The sequence below is a fragment of the Dermacentor albipictus genome, chromosome 1 (assembly GCF_038994185.2).
Source record: "Dermacentor albipictus isolate Rhodes 1998 colony chromosome 1, USDA_Dalb.pri_finalv2, whole genome shotgun sequence".
NCBI lineage: Eukaryota > Metazoa > Arthropoda > Arachnida > Ixodida > Ixodidae > Dermacentor > Dermacentor albipictus.
In genome coordinates this window covers 222,813,624-222,835,273 of record NC_091821.1, presented here as the reverse complement: position 1 = coordinate 222,835,273, position 21,650 = coordinate 222,813,624, and the positions used below count along the sequence as shown (strand labels likewise).

The following is a 21,650-nucleotide window of genomic DNA, read 5'->3' as shown; positions in this document are numbered from 1 at the left end:
ATACCTAAGCCTTTTTCCGCACTTGAAAACGTGGCTCTTGCAATCATCGTTTTCAGGAAAGTGATCACAGCTAATGTACTTGAAGCTGAGATACAGTGAGCTTCAGGCATGCCTATAACACTTTCTGGAAGGAGATACGGCAAACAAATTGATGAAACGCTGTCACGGAACGACACTTCACAGACGTAAACAAACCGTCAGCCATGAGCACTGCCCGCTCCGCCGAACGCGCCCGGTCGCTGGCGAGGCGCACAGCCTCATGGGAAGCGCCACGTGACCAACCTGTATCGGCGGAGGGGAGTTTTTTAAAACTCCCTGTCGGAGTTTCACGGGAGAACAAGATTTTTAAGCGGAGTAAAATCGCGTCATGTCGCCTTAATACTCCCGCAGCTAGCCAGCGGAGTGAAACGAGCGAATGGCGCTGTTTTGCTCCCATATATCGGAGTAAATAATTGAGGAGGGGAGGTTTTAGGGCACATCACCTCTTAAAAACTCTCAGCTCGGTTTATTTTCGTTTACAGTGTGTGAATGACAGTTTCCTTACATGAAACTTCGTCCACCTTGCGAGCTTCTGAAGAGCTGATCTACCATATACAACAACCTTCTTCGTAACTTCCAGTTATACGACGACTGCTATGTGCCTATCCCGCTGTTATGTTCAACCCTATGAGACGTCATGAGCGCGTTCAATGAGACAGTAGGAGGAAAGAGAAAAGTAGAAGGCAGGGAGGTTAACCACTCTCTGCCTTCTACTTTTCTCTTTCCTCATATACTGTCTCATTGAACGCGCTCATGCACTTCTTACTGGGTTGAACACAACAGCGGGAGAGGAGACAGTAAACAAGAGAAAAGATGTAAGGCCGGCGTAGGATCTTCTGGTTATAATAATACACAGTAATGTGCAAAGCACCTTCCCACGAAGGGTTCTAATTATTTTATGCTTTAGTAATAGCTGTAATAGAAGTAAATGAAAAGTTGATGAAATGTGGCAAGAAGGCGAGCCGGCGCTCGCCGAAGCAGGCTCTCTCCGATTAGACAGGTTCAGAATATTGTACGCAAGCTAACCTAAAGACAAGTTAATTATGCGCGACTGGCACCTTCAATCGGGCTAATTCCCGAGGTCATTCGGTGATTCTGGCATTCGTACTAGGCCTGACGAGACCACACCTTCCGTATTACGCGTGCGTTGCCCAGAGCGCACAGAACAATTATTGCAACGACGCACGAAGTGTTACCCGTCTGCTTGCGTGAAAGTGTCGGCAACAACAATGTTGTATATACTCTATATCACATACAGCAACTTTTTTTTTTCCAAGCCTTCTAAACGAGAAAAAACCCGTGCAACACAAAAGCATTGGATAATGTGCGGCTAGATTCCGCTAACAGCGCCGTGCACCGTGGTTGGCCGTGGTTACCCGTTTTCCGGCATTCTATAAACGGCAATATGATCGCAGAAGGCTGAGAGCCTTTAATAGATCTACCGAGATTCCCCTTCTCCCACAAAGTATATCCCAAGTCATGGTTTATGCTTCACGAGCCGCACTTCCCTTTCCTTATTCTCTCTCTCTCTCTCTCCATTTGTGCGCCGTACTAGGGAGGGGGATGTGTAACGTGGTATAGACGAGACCTGTGACGTCGTCTCTGCTTCGACTTATAAGGCGCAGCTTTTAGGCGAGGTGATCTTGCATTATGATAATCAGCGGATGATAAAAAAAGGATAAATAAATAAATAAATAAATATACGAGGACAAGACAGACCCATCATATAATCATTTCTGCTGTCCGCAGCGGATGGGCTGCTATAAGAATAAGAGCGCGCGAGCTTTCATTTAAGTTTTCAGTTGTTTTCGCGGCGGCGTACATCGGCTTAATGTTTTGTAGACGAGGTGCAAATGCCCACTGCGCTTGTTTACTTGCGATGTTCAAACGTTGCGATTACGGTGTGCACGGCATTGTTCTAACGCGACAGCGTTAAGGGCCCCGTGTCGCAGAAGATCCGGCGTCGGCGTCCCGCGTGTTTAGAAAAAGTTTATTTCAACAAGAGACGATACGAACACCGAGTCACAATCACGGCACAATTCCACCTGCGGGACGATAACATACACAGAAAAACAAACCATTGTAAACACGGCGCATTTTCAAAACAGTTTTCCGAGTCCTCACTCACTAACATCCACATAGATCCACGGAAAGGCACAGTTACGCAAAAACTAAATGTCACATGTATAATATTATTTTCAGTATATACAGTGTACACAATTGTTAAATACAATTATAATGTGACAGAGACGCTTCACATAATTTTGTAGTGATGCTATGAGATGTGTGCATACAAAAATGATCATGTACACGAGAGAACGCACACACATAAATCATGGGCACCTAGATTATATGCACATGCAATGAATACTTTTGATGGCCTGGCTACAAGAACCATGCAGACTGACCGAAAATTAAGTCCCGCGTTCGGCGTCGGACGTCGCTTCGGCAAAAATAATTTCGTACTTAATGTCGAACCCCGCATATCCAACCATTTTTTTACCACCAAAGTTGCCCATACCTTGTCTTTCATTTTTTATAAACTTATTCCTCAGAACTTTGAGAACGGCGGCCCACAAACAAATGTAATGTAAAACACCGACAGTGCGTATCCTTTATGTTAACTCTTCTCAGACTGAATAATAAAAGTGCGAAACACTAACAGGAGATCGATCCATGCAAAAGACCGCGTTTCTACCAGAAAGCTTAGCTTCGTGCGTAGCGTTCGCCGCCAGCTTTTCCTGGTAAACGTTACGGTTACATAAGCTGCAGTTGCCGGGAAGCACGAAAGGCAATCAAGGGTCTTTGAATGCTATCGCGTTGCACTTTTAAAGGTGAAGCTTAAACGTCCTCCAAATTTTTTATTATTATTTTATTACTATTGTTGTTGTTGTTGTTGTTGTTGTTGTTGTTGTTGTTGTTGTACAACAGAAAGCTTACCCTATGCAGAGTGCTCCAAGCAGCACTTGCGCGGAAAACTCCGTGACATAACTTTTTTTTTATTTTTTGTTGTCTCAGTTTGCAGTCACGATAGTATTTAGGTGTTCCTATGCTGGAAACATTGCACGATAATTGATTGCGATGGCAACAGCACGCCGGCGTAAGACGCTGAAAAGAGCCCAACCGTGAAATACATTTTTGTTTTGTTTATCAAGGTAATATTCACATAGATTAGGTTTTTGGACTGCTGAATTATTTGTAGGATAACATAAGCATGCACACGTTTTTGCTGCATTTTTTCAAACTGGTTCATTCTTTCGGTCATTTCGAAACCGAACCAAATTTTGCCATTAATCTTCGCTAAATACTAAAATTTACGTGAAAAATAATGGCAATGGAATGGAAATTTTCCCTAAATTTCCATTACGCTTTCCATTTTTCGGTTTCTGCATATCGTGCGGCGCGCCTGTAGCGTACGATCACAGCCATCACGGTGACGCGGTGGCTTCCGAACCACGTTGGAGTTAACAAACAAGCACGAAAAGAATGGCAACTCTGAAGAGGGAGCGTTAGAAAATACGGCACCTGCAGTATATAGGCAGCCCTTACCTTACAAGATAAGTAAAATACTAAGGAAGATACCCTCCCGAATGCGTCGTCCCACAAATTCATTATTCGTTAAGAGCACTTCTGCACTTTTTGAAGACGACTGGCCTGAATTTTATTTATTTATTTATTTATTTACAATACCTCAAGTACAGATGGGTTTTACATGAGGGGTGGGCGAGCATACAAATTGACGAAAAACTCCGTTAAATTGCGACCACTTTTCATTGCACGGTAAACGCTGCTGTGCGAGAGCGCGAATCACTCACTTCTTCTTTCCTGTTTCCTTTTCTACCCACTGCTCCCTCCTCCAGTTTAGGGTTGTGAACAGTGCCGGATTAAAGTGGGGGCTATGGGAGCTGCAGCCTCGGGCGCCCAACTTTCATGGGCCCCCCTCAACCATATGAAAAGAGAAAGTTGCTGAGCATGCTTGCTGCCAACGTTGTACATACGTGCAGTGCAATGTACGTGTGCAGCATTGTACGTACGTTTTGTTGAATGCTATGCGTTTATGACTTGAAGATCGAACGCCTAATAAAATGTGTCTCGTTTTGAAGAATGCGCTCTCCTGTTTTTTGGTCCGTGCATGCTTGCCGATGCGGCACTTCGACTAATTGTGAATTTGTGAAGGGCTGACGCTTTAAATATACCAACGTGTACGTCAGATAATAGCCGTTAAATAACACTAGAAATCACGCCAAGAAATTAGTTTCCCGAACCCAAAAAGATGATGTATGCGAAGTGTCTATCCACTGCAAGGGTCCCAGAAAACTGGAAGAATGCAAACATTATACTAATCCACAGGAAGGGAGACGTTAAATAATTGAAAACTTATAGGCCCATTACCTTGCTCCCAGTTTTATATAAAATATTTACCAAAATAATCTCCAATAGAATAAGGGCAACACTGGACTTTAGTCAAACAAGGGAACAGGCTGGCTTCAGGAAGGAATACTCTACAATGGATCACATCCAATCAGGTTATTGAGAAATCCGCAGGGTACAACAAGCCTCTCTATATGGCTTTCATAGATTACGAAAAGGCATTAGATTCAGTAGAGATACCAGCACTCATAGATGCATTACGTAATCAAGGAGTACAAACCGCTTACGCAAATACCTTGAAAAATACCTACAGAGGTTCCATAGCTACCTTAATTCTGAAAAAGTAAATCAGGAAGATAGCTATAAAGAAAGGGGTAAGGCAGGGAGACACAGTCTCTCCAATGCTATTCACTGCGTGCTTGGAAGAAGTATTCAAGCTATTAAACTGGGAAGGTTTAGGAGTAAGTATCGATGACGAATATATCAGCAACCTTCGGTTTGCCGATGACACTGTTCTATCCAGCAACAATGCAGACGAATTACAACAAATGATTGAGGACCTTAACACAGAGAGTGTGAGAGTGGGGTTGAAGATTACAATGCAGAAGACAAAGATAATGATGAATAGCGGGGGCAAGGGAACAAGAGCTCAAGATCGCCAGTCAGCATCTATAGAGTCTGTGAAGGAGTACGTTTACCTAGGTCAATTAATCACGGGAACCCTGATCATGAGAAGGAAATTCATAAAAAAATAAAAGTGGGTTAGTTGGATCGCATACGGCAGACATTGTCAGCTCCTGACTGGAAGCTTGCCATTATCATTGAAAAGGAAGGTGTACAATCAGTGCATTTTACCAGTGCTGACATATGGGACAGAGACTTGGAGACTGGCAAAGAAGCTTGAGAACAAGTTTAGGACCACGCAAAGAGCGATGGAACGAATGTTGCTAGCCATAACGTTAAGAGACAGGAAGAGAGCGGTTTGTATCAGGGAGCAAATGGGTATAGGCGATATTCTAATTGACATCAAGAGAAAAAAAAATGGAGCTGGGCAAGTCATTCAATGCACCGGTTAGATAATCGTTGGACCATTAGGGTTTAAGAATGGGTACGAAGAGAAGGGAAACGCAGTCTCGCACGGCAGAAGACAAGGTGGAGCGATGAAATTAGGAAATTCGCGGGCGCTAGTTGAAATCGGTTGGCGCAGGACAGGGGTAATTGGAGATCGCAGGCCTTCGTCCTACAGTGGACATAAAAGAGGCTGCTGCTGCTGCTTCTGCTGCTGATGGTGATTATGACGATGATTATGATGATGATTATGATGATGATACTTTATCACTAATCAGCGAACGTAATATGGGGTTTCAAAAAATTCAGCGTTTTAAACCACTCGTCATCATCATCGTCGTCGTCACAAGGGCCCCAAGGATGCAATTAGCCCCGGGCCCCGAAATTGCTTAACCCGGCACTGGTTGTGAATGGAGTTCCAGCTGCTTAATCTCCCTGCCTCTCCTTTATTTCTCCTTCTTTCTCTCTCTCGGCCAAACAGCTGCCAGATTTTTTTTTATTTTCTATTAACGAAATGTGAGACAATCACATAACTATTTCACAATAATATCCAAAGTATGCCACTCAACCTTTGTTGCAATTCAGCATGGCTAGCTAAGAAGGATCACACCTAATTATACGTCTGTTTCAAACTGAAGCTAACGTCACTGCATGCATGAAGATATGTGAAGGTAATTTCCTGTCCAGAAATAATATAGGAGAGTTAATCGGTGTCACCAGGAACAATATTATAGCTCTTTCAAGCATTACCTCCCATCTTGCTCCTCCTCCGGAAATAAAGAAAAAAGAGAATGGAAAAGCTTACAAAACGAGTACCTTCAGCTACTCTGTCCGACATGTAACCAACTGTTTGCTAGGAAGTAGCCCATACTAGCGAGTGAGTGCACCTCGCGCATCTGCTACGTGAATTCCGGAAACATTTTCCCCACGTGCGTGTTTTTCTCGAGACAATCATGGCCGCGAAGGTGTCAAGAGTGGGCAAGCCGCTCGTCGCTCTCGGGCACAGGTGCCGGGGGCGCGCAAGAATTTCGACGACGCGAGAGCGAAGGGCGACGCCTGGCCGCGTGTAGTAATGAATTGCCGCTCCCAAGGACTGTCACAGGCGGCCATGCGTGAGCCAGACCAGAGCAAGCCGGGAAGAGGTGACGCTTCGCGCGCCATGAGGAGCCCGTCCGCGCCCGACCGCAGATATTGCGTCCAAAATGATAGACGCCCCAAGGAATAGCTCAAGAAGTCTGACCCCGTTATTAAATCTCCGCCGGCGAAGGCAGCGCGGCTCCATTGGAGGGCCGCCGACGGGCGCGGGCGGAGCGAGCGGCGGCGGAGGCGGGGCGGCCGGTTTCGGCGGCGCGGCCTCCTCCGCAGCGATCCCTCCCCGGCATGCTATGGCGCCCGCGCGGGCGGCTCGCCATTTGGCGCTGTGCTCCGGTCGCCCGGCGGATATCATGAGCCGTGCCTGATGAGCGCCAGGATGACGAGCCCGAGCCGACGGACGGCAGCCGCTCGGCTCACCGGGCATCGCCCGTTCCCTCGGCCGAGGGTGCCAACCACAAGCCTCGCCTTTCGTTCAGCATCAGCCGACTGCTGGGCGACGACAGCGAACGGCGGCCCGACAGCGCCCTGCTCGGACCTTCGCCGCCGCTCGTGTCGGCCGCCGAGATGCCGGCGCTGGTCGCGGCCGCCCACCTCAGCCCGCTGCACCTGGGCGCCAACGGGACGGTGATCCGCGTGCCCGCACACCGGCCGGCGCCCATGGGAGCCTCGGCGGCGTTCCCGTCCTTTCCATGGATTGGACCCACGCACCCGCCGTCAAAGACCGCCTCCAAGGTACGCTACACGGGCTCCGGACGTGAATGCCAGCTGTCAGGGCTGCCATTCACGGCCGCCGCCGCCGCCGCTTGGCACGTGCTCGCGCGCGTCACTTCACTGCGGCACACTCGCGCGGTGCTACGAAAGGCACGCCTTGTGTCACACCATCGTACGACGTCTTTGTGTCGCGCTGTCGATGAGAAATGGCGTTTGCAAGTATGGCAGGAATGGCATATTTCTACTATGCGTGAACGATTCAAAGTGTAAGTATTCATCTTTTCCGACGTACGCTGTTGTTGAAAGATTGATATTTTGCAGCTGCTAGGTACTAGCGTCACATAAATGACAGTTGTGAAAGCTGTATTTCGTGGTGCCACCCGACGCTTATACGCTGTTTCGGTAACCAACTTAATAGCAGCGTTCGGAACAGAAGAAAATATGATTAAAACTATGATGTTAATTGGCCAGAAAGTTTAAAATCTTGCATGTTCTAATCGACTAAACTGATCTAAAACGCTTCCAAACTAATTAAGGCAACTTGATATTTCACTAATTTTACGTTTCAGCTTGTCACGTATGATGACTCGTTACCGTAGTCCTAAAGCGGCATCAGAAATTATAGCAGCGTGCAGTTATAAGCTGGCGTATGTCCGGAGAATAAAGCGCGAAAGAGTGCATCGAAAGGGGAAAACCGAAGCAAAAGAGAGAGAGAGAGAGAAAGGGTATGACTGTAACCGCGTAATCGCCTAACGCACCACATTGCCCTGATGCGAGGAAATACGGCAGAGCTGCGTGAAATGCTTGCAACCTAGCACTTTACGCACATGTGTACCGTGCTTGAGGTCCAGTCTGGATTGTCACTGCCGATTTATTGACATTGTATGAGAGCGCATGCATGAAAATAGAGGATGCGTAAACCTTAAAGCAAGCAGGAGACAGGATGTATAGGAAAGGCAGGAAGAATATAGCCAAAAGGAAATTCAATTGGTCATGATGTCCTGTGGAAAGGGGGTATGGGAAATGCACAATGCAGGAAGAACTACCAGGACTGAAAGAAAAGATAGACGATTGACGCTACGAAGGCATGCAAGATATGCGTATAGCACTCCCAGTATTCGTTTATTGCAAGCCACCTGGACAAATATAGTAATTACAAACGTACTTATTCTGCTCATATACAAAGCGTTCAAGTATCGGTCCCAGCAGGAAGAAAGAAAACCAGAGTTATGTGGCTCGAGAGACTCTATTCGCACTATAATATGAATGCAGACGGTATACATAACGCCTCGTTATATACGGTTTCAAATACGCCACTATAACATCTGTCTAATTCTTAAGAACTTTAACTCAAATAGAAACGAGATTGCTGAAGGAGCGTTTTACGTTCCTGTGCATGTGGAATAGTTCGCATGGGACGTGTACAACTACTTATTTTTCAGTGTTTATCCAGTTCGTCATTGTAATCCTTAAGAGTCTGTCCTACTGCCAACTTATTTGTGTGTCCTATCAAAATGTACACGATGGTGCAAAGACGGGACGCAGGAAGGGAACAAGATACGAAAATCGATGACATCGTCTTGTATACAATGCTTTCATCCATTCCGACCCACCATGCGTGCACGCTGTCTTTGAGTTACAATGCATAATTAAATAGCACCTATAGCCCAACAGTCGAAGCTCGCGCTATATGTTCTTTTGGACTGCAGCCCCGCAAAGCAAATGAACCGCTCGTTTCTCTTTGGAAAATTTCGTCTTCATTTTTTTTTCCTTGCTATTTCGCAAACGTGCCTGTGGCTTTCGATGTGCCGTCGCGGTGGTGGCGAAATGTACACGTCTTCAGTGCAAATTTTCTCGGTGTGTGATTCAGCAGCGTGCTTTATGTAGTCACTCATAACAGCGTAAAAAATACGGGTGCGAAGCACGTTATTGCCAAAGCATTACACGTGCTGCGTTTCAACCGTATAGGATAGTGTTATAACAAGCGTGTCATAACAGTGCGCAGCTTTTGAAGTTATGACGGCGATATTCTTGGTTGCGCAGTGCTCGCTGCAGCAGCGCCGCTGGTGGCTCGCATGTCGTAACACTCATGAATGTCAAGCGTGGCGGAGGAAACACACGTAAAAGTAAAGATACACAAATGGCACAAGAGTGTTCATTAATGTATTGGCGGCAGAGAATTCTATAGAGGAAAGTATCGAAAAAAAATATTATCTAATGCCTGGATCGTTAGATAGCCACAGAGAACAAAACACTTGGCCACGATCACTAGTTTGAACACGTACTTAGGTGTGCAATGAAAATTTTGCAGTTGCCATCGTTTTCTCACTAAGTGGATGGAATTATCATATAAAATTTAATAATCTTTGCCGGCAACTAGATCGTGCCCCACTAGAAAGCCATCACAAATCTCGAAAATATAACGCTTCTCAGAGACCAAACCACAACTACACGTGCTTCAGTTTTAAGTTTTAATACTTAATGTTTAATTTAACTATGCTGCGTCTTGCCGTGAGCGGTGTTCTGCTGCTCAGCAGTATGTGGCTGTGTGCCTCTATTCCTGGCCACCGCGTCCGAGTTCCATTGCTGGCTAAATATCTTTAAAAAGCCTATGTATTGCCGATTCAGTGCTAGTCTAAAATTAATTGGGAACCAATTAATTACTTTGATTTAGCCTAATCGGACACCACCTATAGGGACAGTGCTAAGCGTAATTCATAGAAGATGAACACTTTAAAGGCACTGTCTGCAAGAGACAGCTATTTGGTCGACAACGTCTGTTTCCTTCCCCCCCTCCCCCCCTTTTTTTTACATCTGAATCTATACGTTTACACGAATCCGAAAAAGGCGAGGTGAGTCGAGGCCGTGACAGAAATATTGTCGTTATAGGTGCACGTGAACGCCAACGGGTCGAGGGCGGAGGGTTGGGGTTGACTGAACCCGACTATACGACAGATGGGTTGACTCGCGCCACCAGCTTCGGGAAATGCATGCAAATGCTGCCGGGTCTGTCTGGCACGACTTGTGAATTGACCTGTTGTGATGGATCTCTTGCGAAGGAAGCTTAACAGGGACCAAAATTACGAAATGAGTCGAGTCAGGATTCATTATGTGAATGCGGGCGCAGCAGCACATTCTGAGCCATGACGCGAGCTGAATTCGAGAATGCTGCAGGCGGACGCGTCGGTACAGCGTTATGGGAAGTAAGATCTGTGCAGCTGTAATCAGACACAACTCCACCGTCAGCAGACAGGTTCCAAAGAAGTGAAGGAATGCAGACTATAGGAAAGGTTTCCTCGCGCAATAGCGAAACAACATGCGTGTTATAGGACGACAAACATACAGGCATCAGCAGCGAGTGGCTTTTATTCGCCCCCCCCCCTTCTCCTCCCTCCCGTTCGCTCCACTGTAAGCACAGGTTACAATCCACCCGTCCATGTGATCTCCGTTGATGCTGTCATTATGCCATAATCAAAGAGGCTATCACAGTCGCCGAGCAAGATGCACTTAAAGGGGCCGTGTCTGCTGAAATGTCGGCGGCATGCAGCTCGCGGTGCTGCTATTCGCGACAACTCTGCTCGATATAACGCCGCTTTCGTTACGCGAATGCATCTCGCTTATAAGGTATAGCATTATCAGAAAGATGATGCGTGCACGCCGCGTTGCTCCCTTATGAAAATGGTTATGTCCTTTATGTTTACTGTATGTTTCCCGCAGTTCACATGAGGAAATATCCTTTATGTTTCCTCCATGTTGAAATTTGGCCACTGCTTTTATGTTTCCTTCGTGTGTCCTCCCTTTATGTATCCCTTATGTTACCGTACTTTATGTTTCCTCCATGTTGAAATTTGGCCACTGCTTTTATGTTTCCTTCGTGTGTCCTCCCTTTATGTATCCCTTATGTTACCGTACTTTATGTTTCCTCCATGTTGAAATTTGGCCACTGCTTTTATGTTTCCTTCGTGTGTCCTACCTTTATGCATCCTTTATGTGGCCGCAGTGACTAAATCCTGTATTTTACGTAGACATGCATAGATGAAGAGTTCCGTGTACACATTTTATATTTATAAATTTTTCCTGAGTTAAAAAGTTTTGCATTGGTTTTCATTGTAAGGTTACTGTTCCCTACATGATGCAGCGCATGGATTGAAACTCTGTTATGGCACAGAAATTCATGACAATTTGTTCTAAAATTGCAAACTAATTAGCCTTCATAGATTATTTCAGTATAACACTTGGAGAACCACTGTACGTTCCTCACTGCAGTGCTGCTGTTCTAGTTATGTCTTTGTGACTAATATAATATGTAATGTTTGGATGGAAAGATCAGGTTGGATCAGTGCTTGCACTTTTAAAAGAAAGTTTTGACTATACTTTGCAAAAGTTTGTCTGAAACTACGAACAGTTTATTGGACTATCTGAATGTTACTTAAGTTTGCCACGTCTGCTCACAGCAGACCTCTGGAATGTGTTGCTTGGGTGAGAGCTCACAAGGCACCTGAAAAACAAAACAAAAGCCAATCTTTTTCACTTATTCAAAAATATTCATTTAAGCAAGAACAGCCTGGCCTGTATGCACACAGCGAAGAAACGTGGAGAAGTCAAAAACAGATCATAAAAACATCAGGGCAACACAGAAGCTTTTAACTAATTGTTTGAAAGAGACTGACCTGCCAGTCCACTCAGGTATTAAATTGCTCACAAATTTTTTTAAACATTTCTGCAGCAGCTGCTAAGTAGTACATGACCTATAGGAGTAGGCAACTGGCCAACAAATCTTTGTGTGCCTGCTTGTACAGATGTCTCGTAGTTATATCTCAAGTGGTTACACTGTTATATGGTAAAATTCAGGCGGGAATAAAACCAGCCGCAAACATCAGACTACATGGGAAATTATCACCAAAACTTAAAGATCTAGTAAATCAAATGACCAATCGATTACGAAGGGTCTAAAACCTAGACCGCGATTTTGTAGCGATCCCTTTTCCGATGCTACTCCTTTGCTCATTGATCTGACCGACATTCCGCTATCGTTATCAACTATAACAGCCAGCCGTGAAAGGTGGGTTATAAGAGTGGCAAACATCGAGCGCAAAGCATCGCAAGCAAATCGCATCCCTTATTGGGCAGTGCTACAAACCACTGTCTTTAACAATCGCAGGAACTCACATCCCGTTCTTCGGATGAAAATATTAATGAAAACGAGCGTCTGATTGAGATGCCTCGATTAAAAAGAAATTTCGCTGTTGTAATGTCGGTCTACATTTGCCCTACAATATAGAAGACAAATACACGAGCACGTCGAAGAACACAAACAATGCAGACAAGTTCTCGCGAAGCTGCACTTCAATCTGAACACTATCAATAAAGTAATCTTCACACAAGCTAATACCTGTTCAAGTGTCAAACATCGCAGTCGCGTGCCAACTCGCGATGCCCGTGACACATCGACATCCATTACAAACGTAACTTGCGGAAATTCATATCTACGGAAGAATTTCTTGCCGGGAAACTACCGAGAAAACAGTACCTTTCAGCGTTTAGGTAAATATTTGCCCATTAAGTCCCAACAATCGGCGGTGGTAGCACATCACTCCATAAAGCAAGTAAGCGGTAAGAAATGATACATTTCACGGAAACTCCCCTCGTGAAACGCTTTGCTAAATGTGCACAGCAACATGGTCAACGTACGCTCAGAAAGTGTTCTGTTGTCGTTCCACAAAGCTTACTACATGAACCAAAAGCTGCGAGAATGCGCGCAAGCGTCAGATCTGCTTACCTTCAATGTGGTCAGCAAACGGCTTCTTCGTCTCGCAGGCACCACGCGGCGACACTCTTTCCAGCGCGAACACTGTTGAATCGCCGATGAACACCAGCGCACGAAAGCACAACTGTCAACAAATTCTTTCACGCACCATAATTCGAAGCCACAGTATCAGGTATTCCACGAGCGAACGCGGACAGGCGAGAACAAAGGCCGCTCGGACGGGCGCTACACAAGACACTGGCGTATCACACGAAACATAAGGCGAACTAATGGCGTTACACGAGTCCAGAGGTTTCCTGATGGTTAATGCACACGGTACGGATCACAGTTTGTTTAGGCACTTCGAAAATATGATTAAATTACTGTGTAACGAACACTCTCACCGCTCACAGCAAAACAACGTGACCCTGCTCACCGTCAACCGTTACACTGCGGCAGCGCCGCACTGCGGTTAAAACGTGAATTTAGCCTCCGAGATCTACATTTTTCTTTAGGGCGTGAATTTTGGAAAAGCACGGCCTTCGAGATTTAAAAACGTCGTTGCTGGAAGGAAGGCTGGTATTTAAACACAAATTATTGATTTTAAAGTGTCTTGGTGCGCTGCCTTGTTTTTTTAAAGTATATGCAGAGATTTTAGACGAACTATGCGCGAACGCTTGTCCTGTGGTTTGTCGGCGGACACGAGCCAATCAGCGCGCATCATGTGCTGTTCCGTCGCTTGGGATGGCGCACGGTGTGCGGGCAGCCGCGAGAGCTGTGACGCCTACCGATCAGAAATTCGGAATTGCCACACATATACACGCTTCTTATGGTGCCCAGTGGCGTGTTTTTGAGAATGTCAGGCTTTATCTTGCATAGGTGGCACCATATTTGCTCGTAGCGTAAGGAATGAAGGCGACAAAATGTGGCGATAGCTGGCTTGCAGCGGCAGCGGAACTTCGGCCAAAGTGAAACAGGCGTACTGCTTGCATGCTCGCGTAATCAAATACGGCCATACTCCGCACACAACTTTCATACTTAGCCAACTCACAATTATAAATTGTTCAGTTGTACGCCCAAGCAAGCATTTACGGGATCCGCGCTGCCCTGCTTCTACGCGTGCTAATATCGACACAGCAGTTACTCGTACTTGTGGTCAGCGCGAAAGCGACACGGACAAAAGGAAGAAACACAACAAGACGGCGCTGTTTCTTCGGAGTGTTCCTTGTTTCCGCGTTGCTTTTGCGCTGTTGCTAAAGGTACGATGAATCGTAACCAACTCGCCCACTATATGCTCTATGTTACCTACGTGTGTACTGAAGTGCACACCTAGGTAACATCCTGCCGTAAACACAAAGGACACATCCTACAAGAATTATAATAAGGGTTGTTTTCTTGGACCAAATGAAAGCATAAGTCAAGATGTAGTACTTACAATGACTCTGCTGAGTGTATCAATGCCTGTCACACAGTACAGATAGATCTGCCTATATTATATGTAAAGACAGTTGTTATGTGCACTCTATGTTACCTACATGTGCACTCAAGTGTACACTCAGGTAACACATAGTGCACATCCAGTTAACATCCTGCCGTAAACATAAAGGACACATCCTAGAGGCATAATAAAGGTAACTTCCTCGAGGTATACGTTAGGATGAGTAAACACGTAGTACACACAAAGTTCACATCCTGGAGGTCACACAAAGGACAAGGAAACATAAAGGTCACATAGGACACAAGAAGGAAACATAAAGGAAACATAAAGGCAATGGCCATTTTCATAGGGGCTATCCGAAGGGCTGAAAGACCGAGGCGAGAAATTGTAGTCAGAGAGCTAGCTTTGTTACACACGGCAGCCTCGTCGTATGTTCATGGCGACAGCGAGCGCTTCCTGAAGTATATATGAACGCAGACGGCACCATCAAGAAGAACAAAACGCAGACGTCACTTTAGCATGAAACCAACACCTCGTATATTGATATATATCAGAGGAACAAGTTTTGACGAAAAACAACAATCCTTGCAGCCTTAACGGAAGAGCTATATCTGTATTCAAGTAGAAGGAGCTTCTTATCGTCGATGAGTTTAAAGAAAGTCTTATCTATAATTATATAATTATGCAACCAGGCTAAGATAGCAATCAGGGCCAGGATAACGTAGCGATTCTATTACAATTATTTTGCATTCCGAGCTTCGTAAGTGGTCAGAGCATAGCTTCGCTTACGTTATCTCAATGATCGGGTGGTCGTGAGCAGTGGATGATAAGAAAGAACAGCTAGAATCGAACGATATAGTATAACCGCTACATTGAACCGGCCCAGATAACGAAGTATACGCATATACGCTCTTTTGCTTGTTTGGCTTCACTAGAACGGAAAAGCGGACAGTAAAATCGATGTCCTAAAAAAAAGAGGGGGGGGGAGGGGGAAATGAGAAAAGAAAAGAAAAAAACGACTGCCGAAGCTGTACTGAGACGCTATAGTATCATATAACTTCTTTCTTTTGTGAATTCGTGCGCGTTCTCTCTAAGTAATTTTCGTCGCTCGATATTTGACATGCATGAACGAAGTTTCTATAGGACATGAAAGGCACACTAAGCCATGATCTGCGGATAGCTTTGTCATTAATTGACGACAGCAGTAATTTATGGAAGGCAGGAGCAACGCGTATCCCTTAAAAAGGAAAAGAAACGGAAAGAAATACATGTGTGTATACAGCTGTTCTAGTATATTACTCACAGAAACGAGGGAGAACCCTCGTTTCTGTGAGTAATATACTAGAACAGCTGTATACCGGTGCAAGAGAACAAAGATAAAATGGAAAACACTGCCAAACCTAATTTTATTGAATAAGTATAAGCTAGTACGTTTAAATACGTGCAGGAAATCACATTCGCAGTACATCTGAGAGTGAGTGAACGAAGCTTTAAACTGAATTGCACTCCACTGGCTATCGAATGCGTCCCCCTATATATAGAAGCAAAGGAGCAATAGAATTACGCGTCATCTCAGCCTGTCAATGGCAAACGATTTATGACAGAGCAGAACCGAGCAAGAAATTTTAGAATTATTAGAGAGGCTGTACCAAAAAGAAGAAAAATCCTAAACCACATGTTCTGCGTACCCGCCTTTTTATATAACTCCTTGGCAAAATGTGAAATACTGCCTTAAACGCAAAGCGTCTTGCTATTGAAAAGGCGAACATGTCACCTTTGATGGATGAATGGATAAAATTGTGAACAGGTGAACAGGTATGAGGTGCTTTCATGGATAGGCCTTTGCACATGCCAGAAGATTGCCCGTCGTTGCTATTACATAGTAAAGGCTGAAATAAATTTTTGTGTGCACGTCTGCCAAGATGTGGTGACTGAGCTCGTCCTTTCTATTTGTTCCTTAAAGTTTTTTATGCCTTTTTCTAATGCAAAAATAGCTGTGAACTTGAGCGAAAACGATTAATACAAAAAAGAAAGCTATGACAAACTGACCGAGTGAAGACAGTCGTGCAGCAAAAGGTCTGAATAGCATCGAGTTGCACAATTGACTGCTTGCTCTCGCGTCTTTTCGTTCGTTATACTGCAGCTGAACATATACGTGGAACTTAGACACTTTTCTAACTCAATTTTGTGCAGCGTATCAGAGCAGACGAGCCCCAAAATCGACCAATATTTCTCTTATAACGCGTGCCGAAATCTCAGTATACATGACCGTTTTTGCATGGTGCCTCCGTTAAAATGCAGTCTTAAAAAAGAAGAGCCTCTGAAGGTGATTCATATACGAGGGCAAATCAGAAAGTCTTTGCCCCAATTTTTTGTTTAGCCAAATTACGGCGGTAAATATGAAGTCAACATATCCTTTCCCAGCGGTGGACCTTTCCTGGACCCGCCCGGCATTATCTGCCGGTAGCCCCGCGGCACGGCGCAGTTGTCAGTTGTTAAAGATGGCGGTTGTGCTTCACATCTCCACGGCGTACGAGCAACGAAGTGTGATTCGTTTTCTATGGAGCAAGGGACGAACGCCCATCGAAATCCACAGGCAAACGCAGCCCACGTACGGAGAAGGGTGTCTCACTTTGAGAAGTGCGAGGTGGTGGTGTTGCGAGTTCGCAAAAGGCCGTGAAGACTTGCACGATAATGAGCGTTCGAGGAGGCCGCGTGCGTCGCTGACTGACGTCATTTCTCAAATTTACTGCTGCGATGAGACAAACGTCTGAACCTGCGTGGGGACTATGTGGAAATATAGTGTAAGTAAAGAGTGCGTACGTTTGTAATTACCTGTATGTACCTTATTTTGGCTAATAAAATACAGGGGCAAAGACTTTCTGATTCGCGCTCGAATCAAGGTAACCATTTACGTATCCTTTCAGAAATATGACGCGTAAACGCAGCTATCTGCGCATCTTGACTCGGTAGAGCGACAAGGAAATGTTCAAAAAAGGTATTACGGGTCATTATCATGGCGCAGAAGTTTGAAGAAACTTCACGTGTGCTTCCAAGTCATCAAATGCCATCTAATAATGAAATAAACAAGCTGCAGAATGTGGCATCATGGAGATGCGGCGATGCTGTGGACAACTTTAAAATCAAATGTGTTGGTAGTTTCCATTGTGTGATTGAGCTTGCAGACATGCATACTTTTGTCGAAGGATGTTTCGGTTTATATTTTGGGAGAACATGCTTAAAAGCGGAGAATATTTATATAGGAAGGATAGAATATATAGTTAACGCATACGTCTGCTATTTTTTCCTGCATACTTTCCTCCTACTCAATAAGCAGGCGCTTTTTCACAGTACACTTCGCTGCGGTCCTTTGTTTACGAATACACAACCTGTCTGCAAAGACTTGCATCCATCATTGTGCAAATCTTTATTGCCGCTGAGCACTTGTTCGGGAGGCTGTAGTTATCTAGAGCGATACACTAAACGAACGTCAAAATCCTCCGGGCGGTCATCAGCGGTCTCAATTTCCTCCATTGTATGCGGACAGAAATGCAGCGAAGGGTTAACATCGCCGCAGTTACTGCCAGACGAGCTTCGTATGCGCCTGCTTGCCACGTGGGGGAATTGCCGAGCAAAATGAAACGACGGGAAAAACCAAAACCATCATCGCGTTACATGCAGTGTGCAAGCTTTCAAAGGCTCTTGTTTACAAAGCGGGTCAGACGTGCTTTAACGCCAGAGCCCCCTTTCTTTTTATACGAATTTGTGTCCAGCTCACTCTCTGCGCATTCGGTTGCGTCACTCGCCGCCTGCGTCGCCCCCCTAGCAGCGGTGTGCGTACAAGCGCGACCGAGCTCCATAGGACGAACACCTGCTGTTGTGCCGCGAGCCGAACGCGTGCTGTCAGCGACCCACAGCGTGCGTGCACCACTCCTCCGGTGACTTGAATGCGTTGCATGTGTAAACCGCGCCGTGCCCAGCGTGTCGCGCCTGCAAAAATGCAGGCGTGTGTGTGTATATACGACGGACCACATTCCATGCGCCACAGGCAAGCTGCTATGGCGGAATGTATACGGGCTGCGCATGTTCGCACAAGAAAAGCGCGCGCGGCCGCGAGTGTTTCTCTTCGCTTGATACGCGTACACCACTACTACTATGCACGCTCTTTTCTGATTGAGCGGTTTCGCAGAACCGCCTCGCCTGGAGTTGAGCGAGAAAGTGTCACTTGGGTCAGGTTTCTGCGGCTGGAATGTGCCTACACGCTTTTTGTTATATTCGAGTTGGTTAAGTCAGTGGAAGTCGAAAAGCGCTCTTGAAAACGCGATAGACTGCCGCATTTTCTTGTAGCTTTTTTTTTTCCACCACTGACATAGGCACTAGAATGGACAATGGCGTCTTAATATTTGCGACTTCGTCTAACTCCTTGATTCGATGAGCAATGAACAAACAAGCAAATGCGCGAAAAAAAAAAGAAATTTACGGGCAGCATGAATAGTAATACACAGCACAACAATACAGCATTTTGCTGCGTGTTATATCTACACGCGGTCCCGGGTAAGAAAAAATGAAAATATTGACTAATGAGACTTTGCATTTCGTATGTCAATGTAATAATTAGTTTTTTCCTCTTCCGGAGAAGCATAATCGCAGAAAGTTGGACGCAAAACGATATAGCCCAGACAAAAGGTCTTCCTTAAGTACAGGCGTAAGCATAACGTAAACGCAAATAATATACATAAGGAAAGCGCATCGTTCTGCGTCTTCCGGTACAAACGCGCCTATCGTCTCCTCAAGGGCTACGAGGCCTAACAAAAGTATGTGACTACATATCATTTACGTGCGTGTGGGTGTACGTCGCGCCTTAGCCAGTTGTTTGTTTGCGTGTTCACGGTGTGTTTGCTTTTATCTTTCCTTTATACACATCTGGTCGAGCGCGCGAGGCCGTCGTCTATGCAAACGTTCGCACTTTCTCAGCATCTCTTTCTCTCTCTCCTCATGAGAAATATATGGCACCAGAATCCGGCAAAATTAATGGTGCGCAAACGTCTCCGTGTATCACGTCCATAAAAAGAAGAGAAAAAGACAGTGTTTACAACGAGTAATGAACTTTACGACAGAATTCGTTCATAATTCAGAGCACGACTGGCAGCGATAAACTTTGCGATTGATTGCACATGCGCCTTTAACGATAGTGATTAACAATCAGCATTCATGCGTCATACACCAACTCTAAACATTGTGTTAAAGTAATCTAACAAGTTAGGCGTCATGGTTATAAAAAAAAAACATACCTGATGTGACTCGTTTATTGTTATTTATTAACTGCGACATTATGGGAAGTTCGGTTGAAGAGCTCCCTATTCCGAATTTGTAACTAAACACGCAAAAAAATAAAAACGAAACGCTAGACAAGATAAAAATACAAATAGAAACAAATATAAATTTTGGAAATCTTTCACAATCGATCAGAGCAAAACAAATCTACATACACTTTACCAAGATGAAAATTTCTTGATATAAATTGCAAATCTATAGAAGTCATGCTTAATGTAGAGTCGGTGCATGACCTGTGACAAACACGAGTATATACTGGAAAGATATAAGTACAAGGCAGGGAGGTTAACCAGAATAAGGTCCGGTTGGCTACCCTACACCGGGGAATGGGAATGGGGGAAACAGATAACAGGGAGAGAGAGGAGGGAAGGAAAGAAGGTTATTGCGGCGAGTTCGCTGACGTGTGTGGTCTTACAGAAATTGCATTAATAGTCACAGATGGTCGCACAAGCCCGTTATGTCAAAGTGAATAGTCACTATAGAAACCATGAAGCGCGTTAAACATTTTATACATATACAGCCTGTACACAATGCGAGATGAAGCATCCCGTTCAGATATGCGTGTTACGTTCCGTGCGCAACTTTGTCACTTTAACGTTTTACGCCGTTTGCATCGAAGTGGTGACAAGCGTTATCTTGCTGTAAAGGTCAGGCTGGGGAGCGAACATTCCGGCAAGGGGACTCGTTAAGGATACCTGTATTTGTAAACTTGTCCTTGCAAGGACTTGTTTTTCTAATGGGGAATTGTCTTCGTCGACAAGTCTTCGTCAAGGGATCTTGTCTTCGTGGGCAAAACCAAGTCTCTTTTTTCGGAACGTTCGCGCAGTTGCCGAGACATCCCTTGTTCGACCATGTTGATCACTCTAAAATGAAGACTTCGAGTGGACCTCTGTTTTGCTTAGTTTAAACGGAAATTTATGTGAATTTCCTTATTCCCCCGACACATTTCTTGTATCACCTTCACTGCCAACGCTCGATCCAGCCTACACTTGCTTATCTATACCTTTTGTATGCTTATCTGTTTGTTGTTGACGTAGCGACAAATTGAACAATATTGTCCAGAATTTAGTACTACGTTTTCATGGACATATTTGGCTTCAAGATAGGTACGCGGGCGTAGCACAAGATCCAGAGATATGTGTATACGCGCGTGGGCCTCCCTTGGAAACAAATCCCCATTTTGTCTCCCCGCATCCCTCATAAGCGCAGACACCCGACTCAAGCAGTAATTAATTCAGTGTTCCGACGGCTTTGCCTTGCCGCGAAGCGGTGCCATATGACATCTGATTGCGTAACCCTTCCCGCGCGTGAGAAAATTGGGAACGCTCTCGTGAAGAAACAAGGCGGTAATAGTTCTTTGAAGCGACAAGCGCTGAGAAGCTGTGACGTGCCTCCTGCATCGCAAGGTCTGAGGGCTAATCAGCTCAGTCACGCCACTTGTCAACTCCTCCTGAGCAGCGGCTTGTAAGCGTGCATCATGAAAAGACAGCATGCCAAAGGCGGATTTTTGGTTTCTTCCACTTAACAGTACATTGTCAATGATGGCTACTCAGGAAAAAAAATGTAGTAACCAGGTGGCCGAAAATGCGCACGATCTCAAGTATTTAACTGCGCTATATGTACGCATAATACTGCTGAGTGCCTCTAGCCATGCAGGGTTGTGGTCAGTTGCTTCATCTGCACAAGCTTGTTGCAGCGAAATGGCAATGAAGCTATAACTGCCTATAGCTTTCTCTTATTTCAACTGTCGTTTTTCTATAATGTATTGCTATAAAGTGACTTTATTGTGCATGGTCGCATTTGACGGTGAAAGACAAGGTCTCGATGGACAGCACTATAGCCTTCATC

At 45.2% G+C, this 21,650-nt stretch overlaps 1 pseudogene; it reads left to right on the top strand.

Annotated features, from left to right (window-relative positions):
• The window catches only part of LOC135912046 (T-cell leukemia homeobox protein 3-like), a 113,183-nt pseudogene that overhangs the window by 22,565 nt on the left and 68,968 nt on the right, over positions 1-21,650 (top strand).